At 43.8% G+C, this 11753-nt stretch overlaps 1 pseudogene; it reads left to right on the top strand.

The window, feature by feature from the left end:
- The first annotated feature begins 9493 nt into the window (after positions 1–9493).
- LOC123330287 lies at positions 9494–10473 on the top strand (annotated as a pseudogene).
- The last annotated feature ends 1280 nt before the right edge of the window (positions 10474–11753 follow it).

The raw sequence follows: 11753 nt of genomic DNA on the forward strand, positions 1-11753 counted from the left end.
TTTTTTTTTTTAAATGAGGACCATTTTTAAAGGCCTTATTGAATTTGTTACAATATTGCTTCTGTTCTATGTTTTGTTTTTTTTCCCAAGAAGAATATGGGATCTTGCTTCCTAACCAGGGATCGAACCCACACTCCTTGCATTGGAAGGTGAATTTTTAACCACTGGACCTCCATGGAAGTCCCGTGATGTTTCTTAATCATGGTTTTGGGATTCAGAATGTGTGTATGATTCTGGCTATTTGGTCCATGGCTTGAGGGTCTTTGAGTTCATTTTGCCCAGAAGAAACAACCTGAGTTAATAGGTTAATAATGATATCTACAACAGCAATTTTATTACATTAAAAGTGTTATTGACAGCAGCAGTCTCACATCTGACTCTGGTGGATTAGTGTTCACTTAGTTCAGGGCTGGGGTCAGAGAGTATAAGGGAATAAAGTTCTGGACAGAGATTAATCGTAAACTCAGTAGTGATACCAAGCAAGACCATGTGGGGTTCCTGGGCATGATAGCCTTTCTGTGTCCCCGACTTCTAGATTATAGAGAAGAGGCTTAATTTAGCCTTCATGATCCTTCCTGAGTTCCTTCTGGCAGGTTCAAATGGATGCTAATTAGGGAAGGGAAGGGAAGGAATGCAGAGACAAGAGAGGAACAGTCTAGAAACAATAGTGCAGCCCTGGGGCAGAGTCCTGTTAGTGTTGGTAGCTCTGTCCTTTCTGATACTTTGCAACCCCAGGGCCTGCAGCCCGCCAGCCGCCTCTGTCCATGGGATTTCCCAGGCAAGAATACTGGAGTGGGTAGCCATTCCCTTTTCCAGGGGATATTGTAGGCAAATTCTTTACCGTCTGAGTCACCAGAGAAGCCTGGCCTGGCGCAGAGTCCTGTTTCCCCTCAAGTGTAGTGGTGGCTCCCCAACCAAACCCAAAGCGTGCTCGACTTCTTCCCTGGCGCCTGCGTGCTTCATTGAGGCAGGAGCCGCTCCACAGCGCCTCTCTGTGGGCGGCGGCACCTAGCCCACAGGCTGCCCTGCTCGGGCCATCCACCCACTGTGCAAGCGGGCAGGTTACACTCCGGAGGCACCAGCTCCCAGGCCACCCCACTGGACACGAGCTGGCTGGTGGGGCAGGCGGCAGGCTGAACCCACAGCGCCTGCCACTTCAGACAGTGATCCCGGTTAATGGGCCCATCAATTGCCTCTGAGTGGTCACCGTGGCCTTTGCAGCCTCTATGCCTCGCTCCATTGAGGGCTGGAGCACGATGTTGCTGGAGTCCCAACTACTTTTTCGGACTCCGCTGCTTTTTAGAGTTGCCCCTTTCCGCTCCCACTCCCTATGTAATGGCAGTGAGCCAGGCACAGGCTCTAGCCGGCTCCCTCAGCCATTGGCTGGCGCCACAATGGGTCCCGCCCACAAGCAAGGATCGCTAGTGAGCAACTGCCAATCAGGGACCGTGAGTGGTCCTGCTCAGCCGTTGGTCAGTGGTACAGTGGGCCCCTTCCCCTCCCCCTCTTGTATATAGCTGCTGCTGCTGCTGCTAAGTCACTTCAGTCGTGTCCGACTCCGTGCGACCCCAGAGACGGCAGCGCAGCAGGCTCCCCCGTCCCTGGGATTCTCCAGGCAAGAACACTGGAGTGGGTTGCTATTTCCTTCTCCAATGCATGAAAGTGAAAAGTGAAAGTGAAGTCGCTCAGTCGTGTCCGACTCCTAGCGACCCCATGGACTGCAGCCTACCAGGTTCCTCCGTCCATGGGATTTTCCAGGCAAGAGTACTGGAGTGGGGTGCCAGCTAGCTAAAGCTAAATCACTTCAGTCGTGTCCGGCTCTGTGTGACCCCATAGACGTCAGCCCACCAGGCTCTCCTGCCCCTGGGATTCTCCAGGCAAGAAAACTGGAGTGGGTTGCCATTTCCTTCTCCAATGCATGAAAGTGAAAAAGTGAAAGCGAAGTCGCTCAGTCGTGTCCGACTCCTAGCGACCCCATGGACTGCAGCCCACAAGGTTCCTCCATCCATGGGATTTTCCAGGCAAGAGTACTGGAGTGGGGTGCCATTGCCTTCTCTTGTATATAAAAGGAGCTTAAATTCTGACCGAGAGCTGACTTTTTGAGATGCTAGTCTGCCATCTTCTCAGTCTGCTAGTTTTCTGATTAAAGTCATTACTCCCTGTCCCAACTAATCTTGGCCTGTCTCGCATGGAGCAGAAAGAGCTTGGGCTTGGGAGCAAAAGAATTCACACCCTGTCAGTTAAGCTGTGTTGCAGATACTGAAACCCCACCAGGTGGGAGAATTTAATTATATTACAGCCTGTGCTGCATCCAAGCACTTAGACCCCTGACCGCTTGAATCCAGGCTCACTACATTGATGCCCACTTACTTCACGACCAACCAATTAGAAGAGTGTGCATGAACTGACCACACCCTCTCTGAGCCCTTGCTGTAAAACCCCCTCACTACCCTCTTCAGGACACAGTTTTGAGGGGTTAGAGTGCTGTGGGTCATTTTGCCTGGCAAAGCTGTAAAGCTATTTCCTACTTCACTCAAAACTCAGTCTCCAAAATCAATTCAGTGTCGGGGTACAGATGCTGGATTCGGCTTCAGTAGGGGAACTCAGTTTTAGGGGGACCTAGTTTAATCACCTCAACTTCTCCAAACCTGGACTTTTTTCTAGAGCCTTCTCTAGCCAAAAACTTTCTCAAGGTCTGCCTATTGACCACACTCTTCTCTGCTAAGGATAAAAGACCTCAGCCAGTTGGACACAACCACCTCCTTCAACATGGCCACAGCCTTCTGTGACAGACTCGGTGGATACAGGCATTTTAGGTCTTGGTCCCACTTAACTGACAGGGAAGAAGCCTAAGCTGCATGGTCAGAGTCCGTACGTGTGCCACACTATTGATGGCGCTTGGGGAAATGGAGGCTTCAGAGCTCAGGTGTCCGGCTGAAGAGATCGCAGCTTCAAAAGAGAGACCAAATTGGAAAACAGATTCTCCACAGGCGCTGACCGCTATATTGCCCAGCAGCGCCCCCTACGTGCAGAATTTGGTTTCCTGGCTGTTCGTCATGGGGCTCTCAGGTGGTGTGGAATTTTGGAGTGTTCTCTGCGGAGTGTTCGCTGTGAGGCGCTGCGGCGCTGCCAGGCGACCTGATTCGGAAGGTAGACTTTGGAAGCCTATTGTTTCAGCCGCATAGTGAGAAGACCCGGAAAGAGGAGAGACTTCCGTGGCGTTACGTGTTGTTTTGGTAGGGTCAGTGGCAACAATCTGTAAGGGTCGAGGAAGCGGCTGTATTGGGTTGATAGGCCGTTTGTTTAGTTGATAATCCGGGACTGTCCAGGAGTACTGAATCAGTGATCTCTGTGCAGGTTTTCATTCAGTGATGGAGGGAACGTGGGATCAGCGACGGCATGGTGAATCCGCGGGTTCAAATTTCAGGGCCTGGAGAATGAGGGATGGACATTTACGAGGTCGCTGATGGGGAAGTCTGTGAGAGCTGGTAACCGACGCTGTCTGTATGGTCGCTGATAAGACTTAGGGTTTGTGATGGGGAGTCTTCAGGTCTATTATGGGAGAGTGTGGGCATTACTAATGTGGAGGTCTGGGGACCTCATAGAGGTTGAGGATGAGGTATTAGGGGGCAGTGATGGAGTTGTTGAGGGATATTAGGGGCTTGGAGGAGGGTCACTGATGGGTACTGGAGTCAGCGTTTAGAACTATTACTGGGGCAGGGGATGGAATGGGATTGGTGTTAGCATATTCTCATGACTGGGGAGACCTAAGTATCGGTGTCTTACAGGTGAGCTCATGGAGGTCTTTGCTTTGGGAAGCCTGTGGGGTTCGTGATTGGGGAGGGACTCCCTGGAGATCCTTGGTTTGAGTTTCCAACCTGTATAACCGGAAGGAGCTTTGGGTTGTGACATTCTGCCCCCAGTTCTTCAGCAGTTCACCAGCTGTTCCCGTCAAGCCCCTCCTCACACTTAAACTTCTGTTCACGTCTTCCTTTGCCTTGATCACATCCCTACAAAAATTTAAAGCATTTTTAAATGATCAGAGCCTGAGAAAATCTAAACTGGTATTTGCTTGTATTTTCATACACTGTCTCTGTAAGGATTCACAAAAGTAGGAACAGAGGAACTGGGTGGCTGAAAGACCTCAGGTGAAGATGATGCCCTTTGTACCTTGTGAATGTTGAACCATGTGGGCTATTTCTTTCTTTTTTAAAAAAATATTTTTAACTGGTATGCTTATGAACTTTTGTCTGTTATTACATAAAAACTGTATATTGCTTGATGAGGATACTGCTAAGTCGCTTCAGTCGTGTCCGACTCTGTGCGACCCCATAGATGGCAGCCCACCAGGCTCCCCCGTCCCTGGGATTCTCCAGGCAAGAACACTGGAGTGGGTTGCCATTTCCTTCTCCAATGCATGAAAGTGAAAAGTCAAAGAGAAGTTGCTCAGTCGTGTCCGACTCTTCGCGACCCCATGGACTGCAGCGTACCAGGCTCCTCCGTCCATGGGATTTTCCAGGCAAGAGTACTGGAGTGGGGTGCCATCGCCTTCTCCAACATATGTAAAACATTAAATTATTCTCTTTCAGAACATGTTTTTAGTTTTCCTGTAGGCCAGTGATCTCTTGGATATGATCCTTCTCTTGTTTCTACCTAGTAATCATAGAAATAATGACATTGATTCTGATTGTATTCATGCTTCTTCACCATAATTTTTCACATTTAAATATTTATTGTTATTTTACAAATAGGCAGAACTTACTAATTCTGTTCTTACTTCACATAGGAGGCATTTATGATAATTTTAAATTTTGTTTTGTTTGGAACTTTTTGATTGCTGTCTTTCTTCTTATTCCTAATTCTGTCTTGAGGAATTTATCACACTTTCCATTGTGATTCCCTATATGATTTTCTCTTTTAAGGTAAACATAAATAATTGAAAAGAATGTATTATTTTCAATATGTGCATCTTTTAACTACTTTGATATATTGCTGGTCTGTATTAGTTTTAATATTTAGACCATGTATACAGTATTTTCCTACATTGTCACAAAATTACAGTGGTATTTTAATATTGTCTGTCTCAGTGGTGTTCCTGCCAAACATCCTTGTTTTTTTTTAACAGTGTTTGTTTTATGTGATTTGGTTCCCTATGACTTGCTACATAAAGCAACCACACTGTAACTTCTAACTCATGTTATTCTGTGAATTTCTACTTTATCCAATGGAATGGATATCATCTTAAATTCTTTTACTGGTTCCTGTTACTATTACTCCTCCTGATTTCCAATTATCTACATTTGCCTGGGCCTGATATACTTTGTCTATTGCAGGTTATTTTCCCTGGACATTTTTAAGGATGTGAGTGTCTCTGAGAGCCAGTCAGTTGCTAGATTTTGTTTTCTTTTTATTTATTCCAGTCAGCTGTGTCTTTTCATGGACAGTTTTACAGTTTGCATTTGCTGCCCCAACCCTGTACTGTGTGTCTCTCGCTTCTGTTTTGCTCCTTTTTTAAAATTCTCTCTGTTTTCTGGTAGTTTATTTTCCTTTATAGTTCCTGTTACCTAGATCATACATTTTTAGCTTTTAATTTATGCAGTGGTTTAGAAGGCACACCTTGTTTTTATATATCTACTGGAAGTTCCCTTAAAGTTTTCCAGAAATATTCTTGAATTTATGTTGTTCTAATTAGCAAAGTGGCTGACAAAAATATAGGTCTGTTTTTATGTGTATTCTTTCTACATTCTAGCTACCTCAGCTTAAAAAAAAATTTTTTTTTTACTTCATTTTTGGTTGCACTGGGTCTTTGTTGCTGCACGTGCACTTTCTCCAGTTGGGGTAATCAGGCACTGGTCTTCGTTGTGGGGTGTGGGCTTCTCCTTGCAGTGCCTTCTCTTGTTGCAGGGCACAGGCTCTAGGTGCACAGGCTCCAGTAGTTGTGGTACATGAGCTTTGCTGCCCTGGGGCATCTGGAACTTCCTGGACTAGGGATTAAAGCCATGGCCCCTGCACTGGCCAGTGATTCTCAACCACTGGACCACCAGGGAAGCCTTATAATTCTTAATTTAAAAGTTAATCATATTTACCTACTCAAAATTTTGCACAAAAGCAAATGTGGAGGTCTTTATTGACCACTTGATGGGCTTAAATTGAGTACTGTTGGCTTCAGTTCAGTTCACTTCAGTTCAGTCACTCAGTCGTGTCCAACTCTTTGCGACCCCATGAATCCCAGCACTCCAGGCCTCCCTGTCCATCACCAACTCCCGGAGTTCACTCAAACTCACGTCCATCGAGTCAGTGATGCCATCCAGCCATCTCATCCTCTGTCGTCCCCTTCTCCTCCTGCCCCCAATCCCTCCCAGCATCAGAGTCTTTTCCAATGAGTCAACTCTTCGCATGAGGTGGCCAGAGTACTGGAGTTTCAGCTTTAGCATCAGTCCTTCCAAAGAACACCCAGGGCTGATCTCCTTTAGAATGGACTGGTTGGATCTCCTTGCAGTCCAAGGGACTCTCAAGGGTCTTCTCCAACACCACAGTTCAAAAGCATCAACTCTTCGGCGCTCAGCTTTCTTCACAGTCCAACTCTCACATCCATACATGACCACTGGAATAGGAATAGTAGAGTCTCCATTTTAAACTATCTGATCCTGGTAGTTTTATTTGCAAGAGACGCTTTTAGTGCCTTCTCTCTTCTGTGGATATTAGTCTGCTTCTGCTTACTATCACTAGTGAGGATCAATATTAGTAAAGTTTATTTTCCTAACAGTTTACATATTCATTGACATTGAGTTGTACAAATGAGTGCAGTGATATCTAATGTAGATCATTGGCATCATGTTCTTGTTACCTGTATCTATTTTTAGATCCTTCTCAAATACTTAGACAAATTCTAGTTCATTGCTCTTAAGGGAACTGATGGTGCAGCTTACTGTGTGAAATTAGGAAATAACTCTTTTGGGTAAAATTTCTTGGTGAGGCGGAACCTCCTCACCATGGCACATACTTGCTGACAGTCCATTGCATGTTAGTCCTAAATTCTTCCTGCTTCCTGCAGGTGAGCCCTGTCTGCCTCCTGGGATCATGAAAAGTGAGCTTCTGTCATAAACAGTCTAATAGTCTGTAAAGACATATTAACTAGAAAGTGATAATTGTCCTTGATAATTAGCAACTGGCAAAATGTTTTCACAAATAATCCCAGTTCCAAAGCCTGTTCTTGCCAGAGCTGTTATAGGTGACATGATAATTGCAGTTCTGAGGGGAGGTAAGGTCACAGGATCACAAATTCATATCTCAGGGTCAAGCCACCCTTCTTGCACACAGGCTAATTGCTTTGACCTTCATACTGAATCCACTATCCAGGCATCAGGAAAAAGTGAGTTTTCTCTATATTCATCAAGGAGGTAGAATCTATAAAGGAAGGCTCTGTTTAGGAATCTGGTAAGGGAACTTATTGGACAAAGCACATCTCCAGTGTATAAACCTGGTCCAGCAGCAAAGCCCTGCAGGAGGGTGGGATAAATCCTGAGTCTGAACTGAGATAGAAAAAGGAGATGGGGTCCTAGACCTTTCACCAGTCCATAATGGCTCCTAATGTAGTGTATGTACTTTTCTCACTGACAGAGATTGTTGTGGTTTAATACTAGTATGATATTTTACAAAGTTAAGGACTGTATTTCCCCAATTAATATGATGTTCAGTCTACTTTCCAGGAATCCTATGCCTACATTTCAGGTTTCACAGGTGAGCACATACATAGTTCATCCTTGTAACGAAGAGTATGATGAGTCTGTAGGAATTATCTGACCTTGTACAGTAACAGTGTGTCTGGCAGCCACTGCTGAAGTAGAAATGTCTCCTCTAACTCTGGATGTTGTATGAATTGAGAGAAGATTAAATTATTGTGTCTCTGTTGATTGTGGAGAGACTCTTTTCACTTAAATTAAGGAATCAGCATGTAAGAAAAATAGAACTTTATGCAATTCAGATACCATATTTCTGTTTATTTTCAAAATTACGATACCAATTCAAAAAATGTATGTTCTTTATACCATACACAAGTTTTTGTGTACTATTCACACTGATTTTGCATGTATCTTATATTTTCATATCTTTCACAAATCTTGCCTTATTGGTAATACTTGTATTTGTTATTGTTTCATCACTAGGTCGTGTCCAAGTCTTTTGTGACTCCATCGAGTGTAGCCTGCAAGGTTCATTCTTTCCGTGGGATTTCCCAAGCAAGAATACTGGAGTGGGCTGGCATTTCCTTTTCCAGGGGATCTTCCCCACTCAGGGATCAAAACCATGTCTCCTGTGTTGGGAGGCACATTCTTTACCAGCTGATAATGCAGCAGGTAAAGAATCCACCTGCAATGCAGGATACCCTGATTCGATTCCTGGGTCTGGAAGATCTCCTGGACAAGAGATAGGCTACCCACTCCCGTATTCTTGTGCTTCCCTGGTGGCTCAAATGGTAAAGAATCTACCTGCAATGTAGGATACCTGGGGTTGATCCCTGGGTTGGGACGATCTCCTGGAGATAACACTGCAGATATTATTGAATAAATATACATATCATATGAAATTAATATTAATACTAATTTTGTTTCTTTGGTGAACTATTAATGAGGTTCATTGTTTGCTGTTCCATGGAACTATGACTTGTGCCGTTGTGCTTTATCCTGGATTGAGAGTAAATGAGTCTTTTTTTGCTGCCCTGATATTGAGTCATTCTTGTATTCATTAAATCCAACTTGAACACAGGCCAGTTGCCAGCAGTATTATATTCCTAATGAGTATCTATAAAGCTTTATTCAAAATTTATACTTGACCCTAGAATGTCTTTTTGGGGGGGCTTTGCCATGAGGCATGCAGGATCCTGTTCCCTGACCAGGTATCTAAACAGCACATGCTGCTTGAAAGTATGAAATCTTAACCACTGAACCAGCAGGGAAGTCCCAGTACCTAAATTTTCAAATATAATACTACCAAACTAAACTGAAACAACAAGTTGTAAAACTAAACTAAGATCTGGTTTAGTTGAGGAACACAGGTCACTAGTATTTGCATGTATTCTGGTGCAAATGCACTTTCCTTGTTACCGGGGCAGCCACATTCAAATCCTCGCTAGCCATCTTCCCATAACCAGTGAGTACATATAGACTAAGCATTTAACTTCTCTGGGTGATGTTTCCCTCATCTTTATAAGGGAGATAATACTGCCTGCCTCATGAATGTGAGAGGAATAAAGATGTTTTCATTTGTGTGGCTTTGTTCACAGTGATTCATTCAATCAAGTGTTTTTTAATGGTTCTTCATTCAACTCTTGGAAGCACTGATATGACAGGAAAACATGAACTCTTTTAAAGTAGGAATTATTGATAAGTGGAGAATATTGGATTTTTGTTGACCTGCTACTTGTGTTCCATGCCTCATCTTCCCATTCAGGACTTTCAGCTCAGAAGACAGCCATCAGTCACTGAGACCTGAGAGCATGGCTACTGGTGATTTGGCAGCAGGCTCCATCTTATTATTACAGACAGTATTTGGAATGCTGGGGAATTTCTCTCTTCTTTACTGTTATCTCTTCCTGTGGTGTACTGGGGATAGGCTGAGAACCGTAGATTTGATTGTGACAAACCTTATTGTAGCCAACATCTTCATTCTGTTTTCTGCTGGATTCTGCAGTCCAGTGACAACTTTTGGGTGGAATTGTCTCAAAAGCGGACCTGCATGCAGGGTTTTTGCTTATCTTCGCGGAGTGGGCAGGGGAGCATCCATTGGCATCACATGCATCTTGAGTGTCTTCCAGGCCATCACGATCAGTCCCAGGAACTCCAGGTGGGCAGAGCTGAAAGTGAAAGCTCTCAAGTGTGTTGTTCCTTCAATTATCCTGTGCTGGGTCGTGAACATGATGTTAAATATCATTTATCCTATTTTCGTGACTGGAATATTGAGTAACAAAAGCATCACAAATAGAAAAAGTTTCAAACATTGTTCTGCTGTTCCCAATGATTGTTATGGAGAAACATATGCAGCAATGATGTCCATGCCTGTTGTCTTTTCTTTTGTGGTCATGATCTTGGCCAGTGGCTCCACGGTTTCACCCTGTACAGGCACAAGCAGAGAGTCCAAAACGTTCATAGAATCAATGGCTCCTCCATATCCTCTGCTGAGTCCAGAGCCACTAAAACCATCCTTCTCCTGGTGAGCATCTTTATTAATTTTAACACACTTTCCTCCATCTCTTATATTATTTTGGGTATTTCCAACAATTCTAGTTTGTTCATTTCGACCATGTCTGCAGTAGTCATTTCATGTTTCCCAGCTATCAGCCCCTTTCTGCTTATGAGTCGTGACTCCAGAATATCCAGGCTCTGTTTTGCTGGGAAAAGGAATGCAAACTCCCCCACTCTTAAGAGAAAGGTGTGAATGGTATGTATTTGCACTGTATTCATTGGCTTATTCACTCAACCCCTCAGAGTCCTAGGTAAAATGTGAGTGGTTTACCAGAGGATGGTAAACAGGATGTGGTGAGCATCTTCCTCAAAGTAAACAATGTTGTGATAGTAATTGCAAAGAAGTATGATACAGTGATCATGTAAATACTTCTGTAATGGACGTTCTGCTAGTGCTTGAAGTTGAAGAGTTCAGAATGTATGTAATAATAAACACCAGGTCCTCAAACAGTCTGCCTCTTATAGACACATGTAGAAGGGTGTAACTTAAAAGTATCAATGCAAATTTGCTAGAAATGGAGTAGGCATGGAATATTAGGAAAAGGTGGGTGGAAATGGAAGAGCATGTGGCAGGTTGTTACTGAATCTGAAGGCAATGGGGAAGGGAATTTCAGTCCTTGAGTAAAGATTTGTGAAGGTAGGCATGAGTTTTGTCAATTTTATCCTTAGAATGGCAACAGCTGTTTAGGTGAAATACAGTATTTTGTGGGGAGATGAGTGTGTTTAAGGATTTTCAGGTAGAAATGGCCAGATTGAAGTGAAGTGGTGTACAGGAGAGCATAAAATTACATTTTACCATATTTTAAAAAATCATCATGTGATTGTGATAATTGAAAAAGTTGAGAATTGCATGGAACTTGGATCTGTAGAAGGCAGAGTTTTCTTCCTTTTGTGAAGATGACCATATTGGTAAGTCGAGGTTTTCAGGTGCATGCTCACATATCCAAAGCTATGAAATTACTTTGTAGTGGAGACTTCCATTACATTCAGAGCACTGGAGGAAGAACCATTTGAAAGGGAAAGGATCCATGCTGTGCATATGGAGTTTGTGGCTCCTCAATTTTCAAGGTGCACAGTGAGTATTGGCTTAGTGTTGTTGTTCAGTCACTCTGTCAAGTCTGAATGCCAGCTCATGGACGGCAACACTGCAGGCTTCTCTGTCCTTCACCACCTCTAGGCATTGCTTAAACTCATGTCCATTGAGCCAGTGATGCCATCCGACCATATTATTGTCTATCATCCCCTTCTTCTCCTGTCATCAATATTTCTCTGTATCAGGGTCTTTTCTAATGAGTTGGGTTTTTGGATCAGGTGGCCAAAGTACTGAAGCTTCAGCTTCAATATAAATCTTGCTAATGAATATTCAGGATGGATTTCCTTTAGAATTGACTGGTTTGATATCCTTGCAGTCCAAGGGACTCGCATGAGTCTTCTCCAACACCACAGCTCAAAGATATCAATTCTTCGGCATTCAACCTTTGTGATGGTCCAACTCTCACATCCATAAATGACTAA

Source organism: Bubalus bubalis, chromosome 18 (assembly GCF_019923935.1).
Source record: "Bubalus bubalis isolate 160015118507 breed Murrah chromosome 18, NDDB_SH_1, whole genome shotgun sequence".
In the NCBI taxonomy this organism is placed as follows: Eukaryota; Metazoa; Chordata; class Mammalia; order Artiodactyla; family Bovidae; genus Bubalus; species Bubalus bubalis.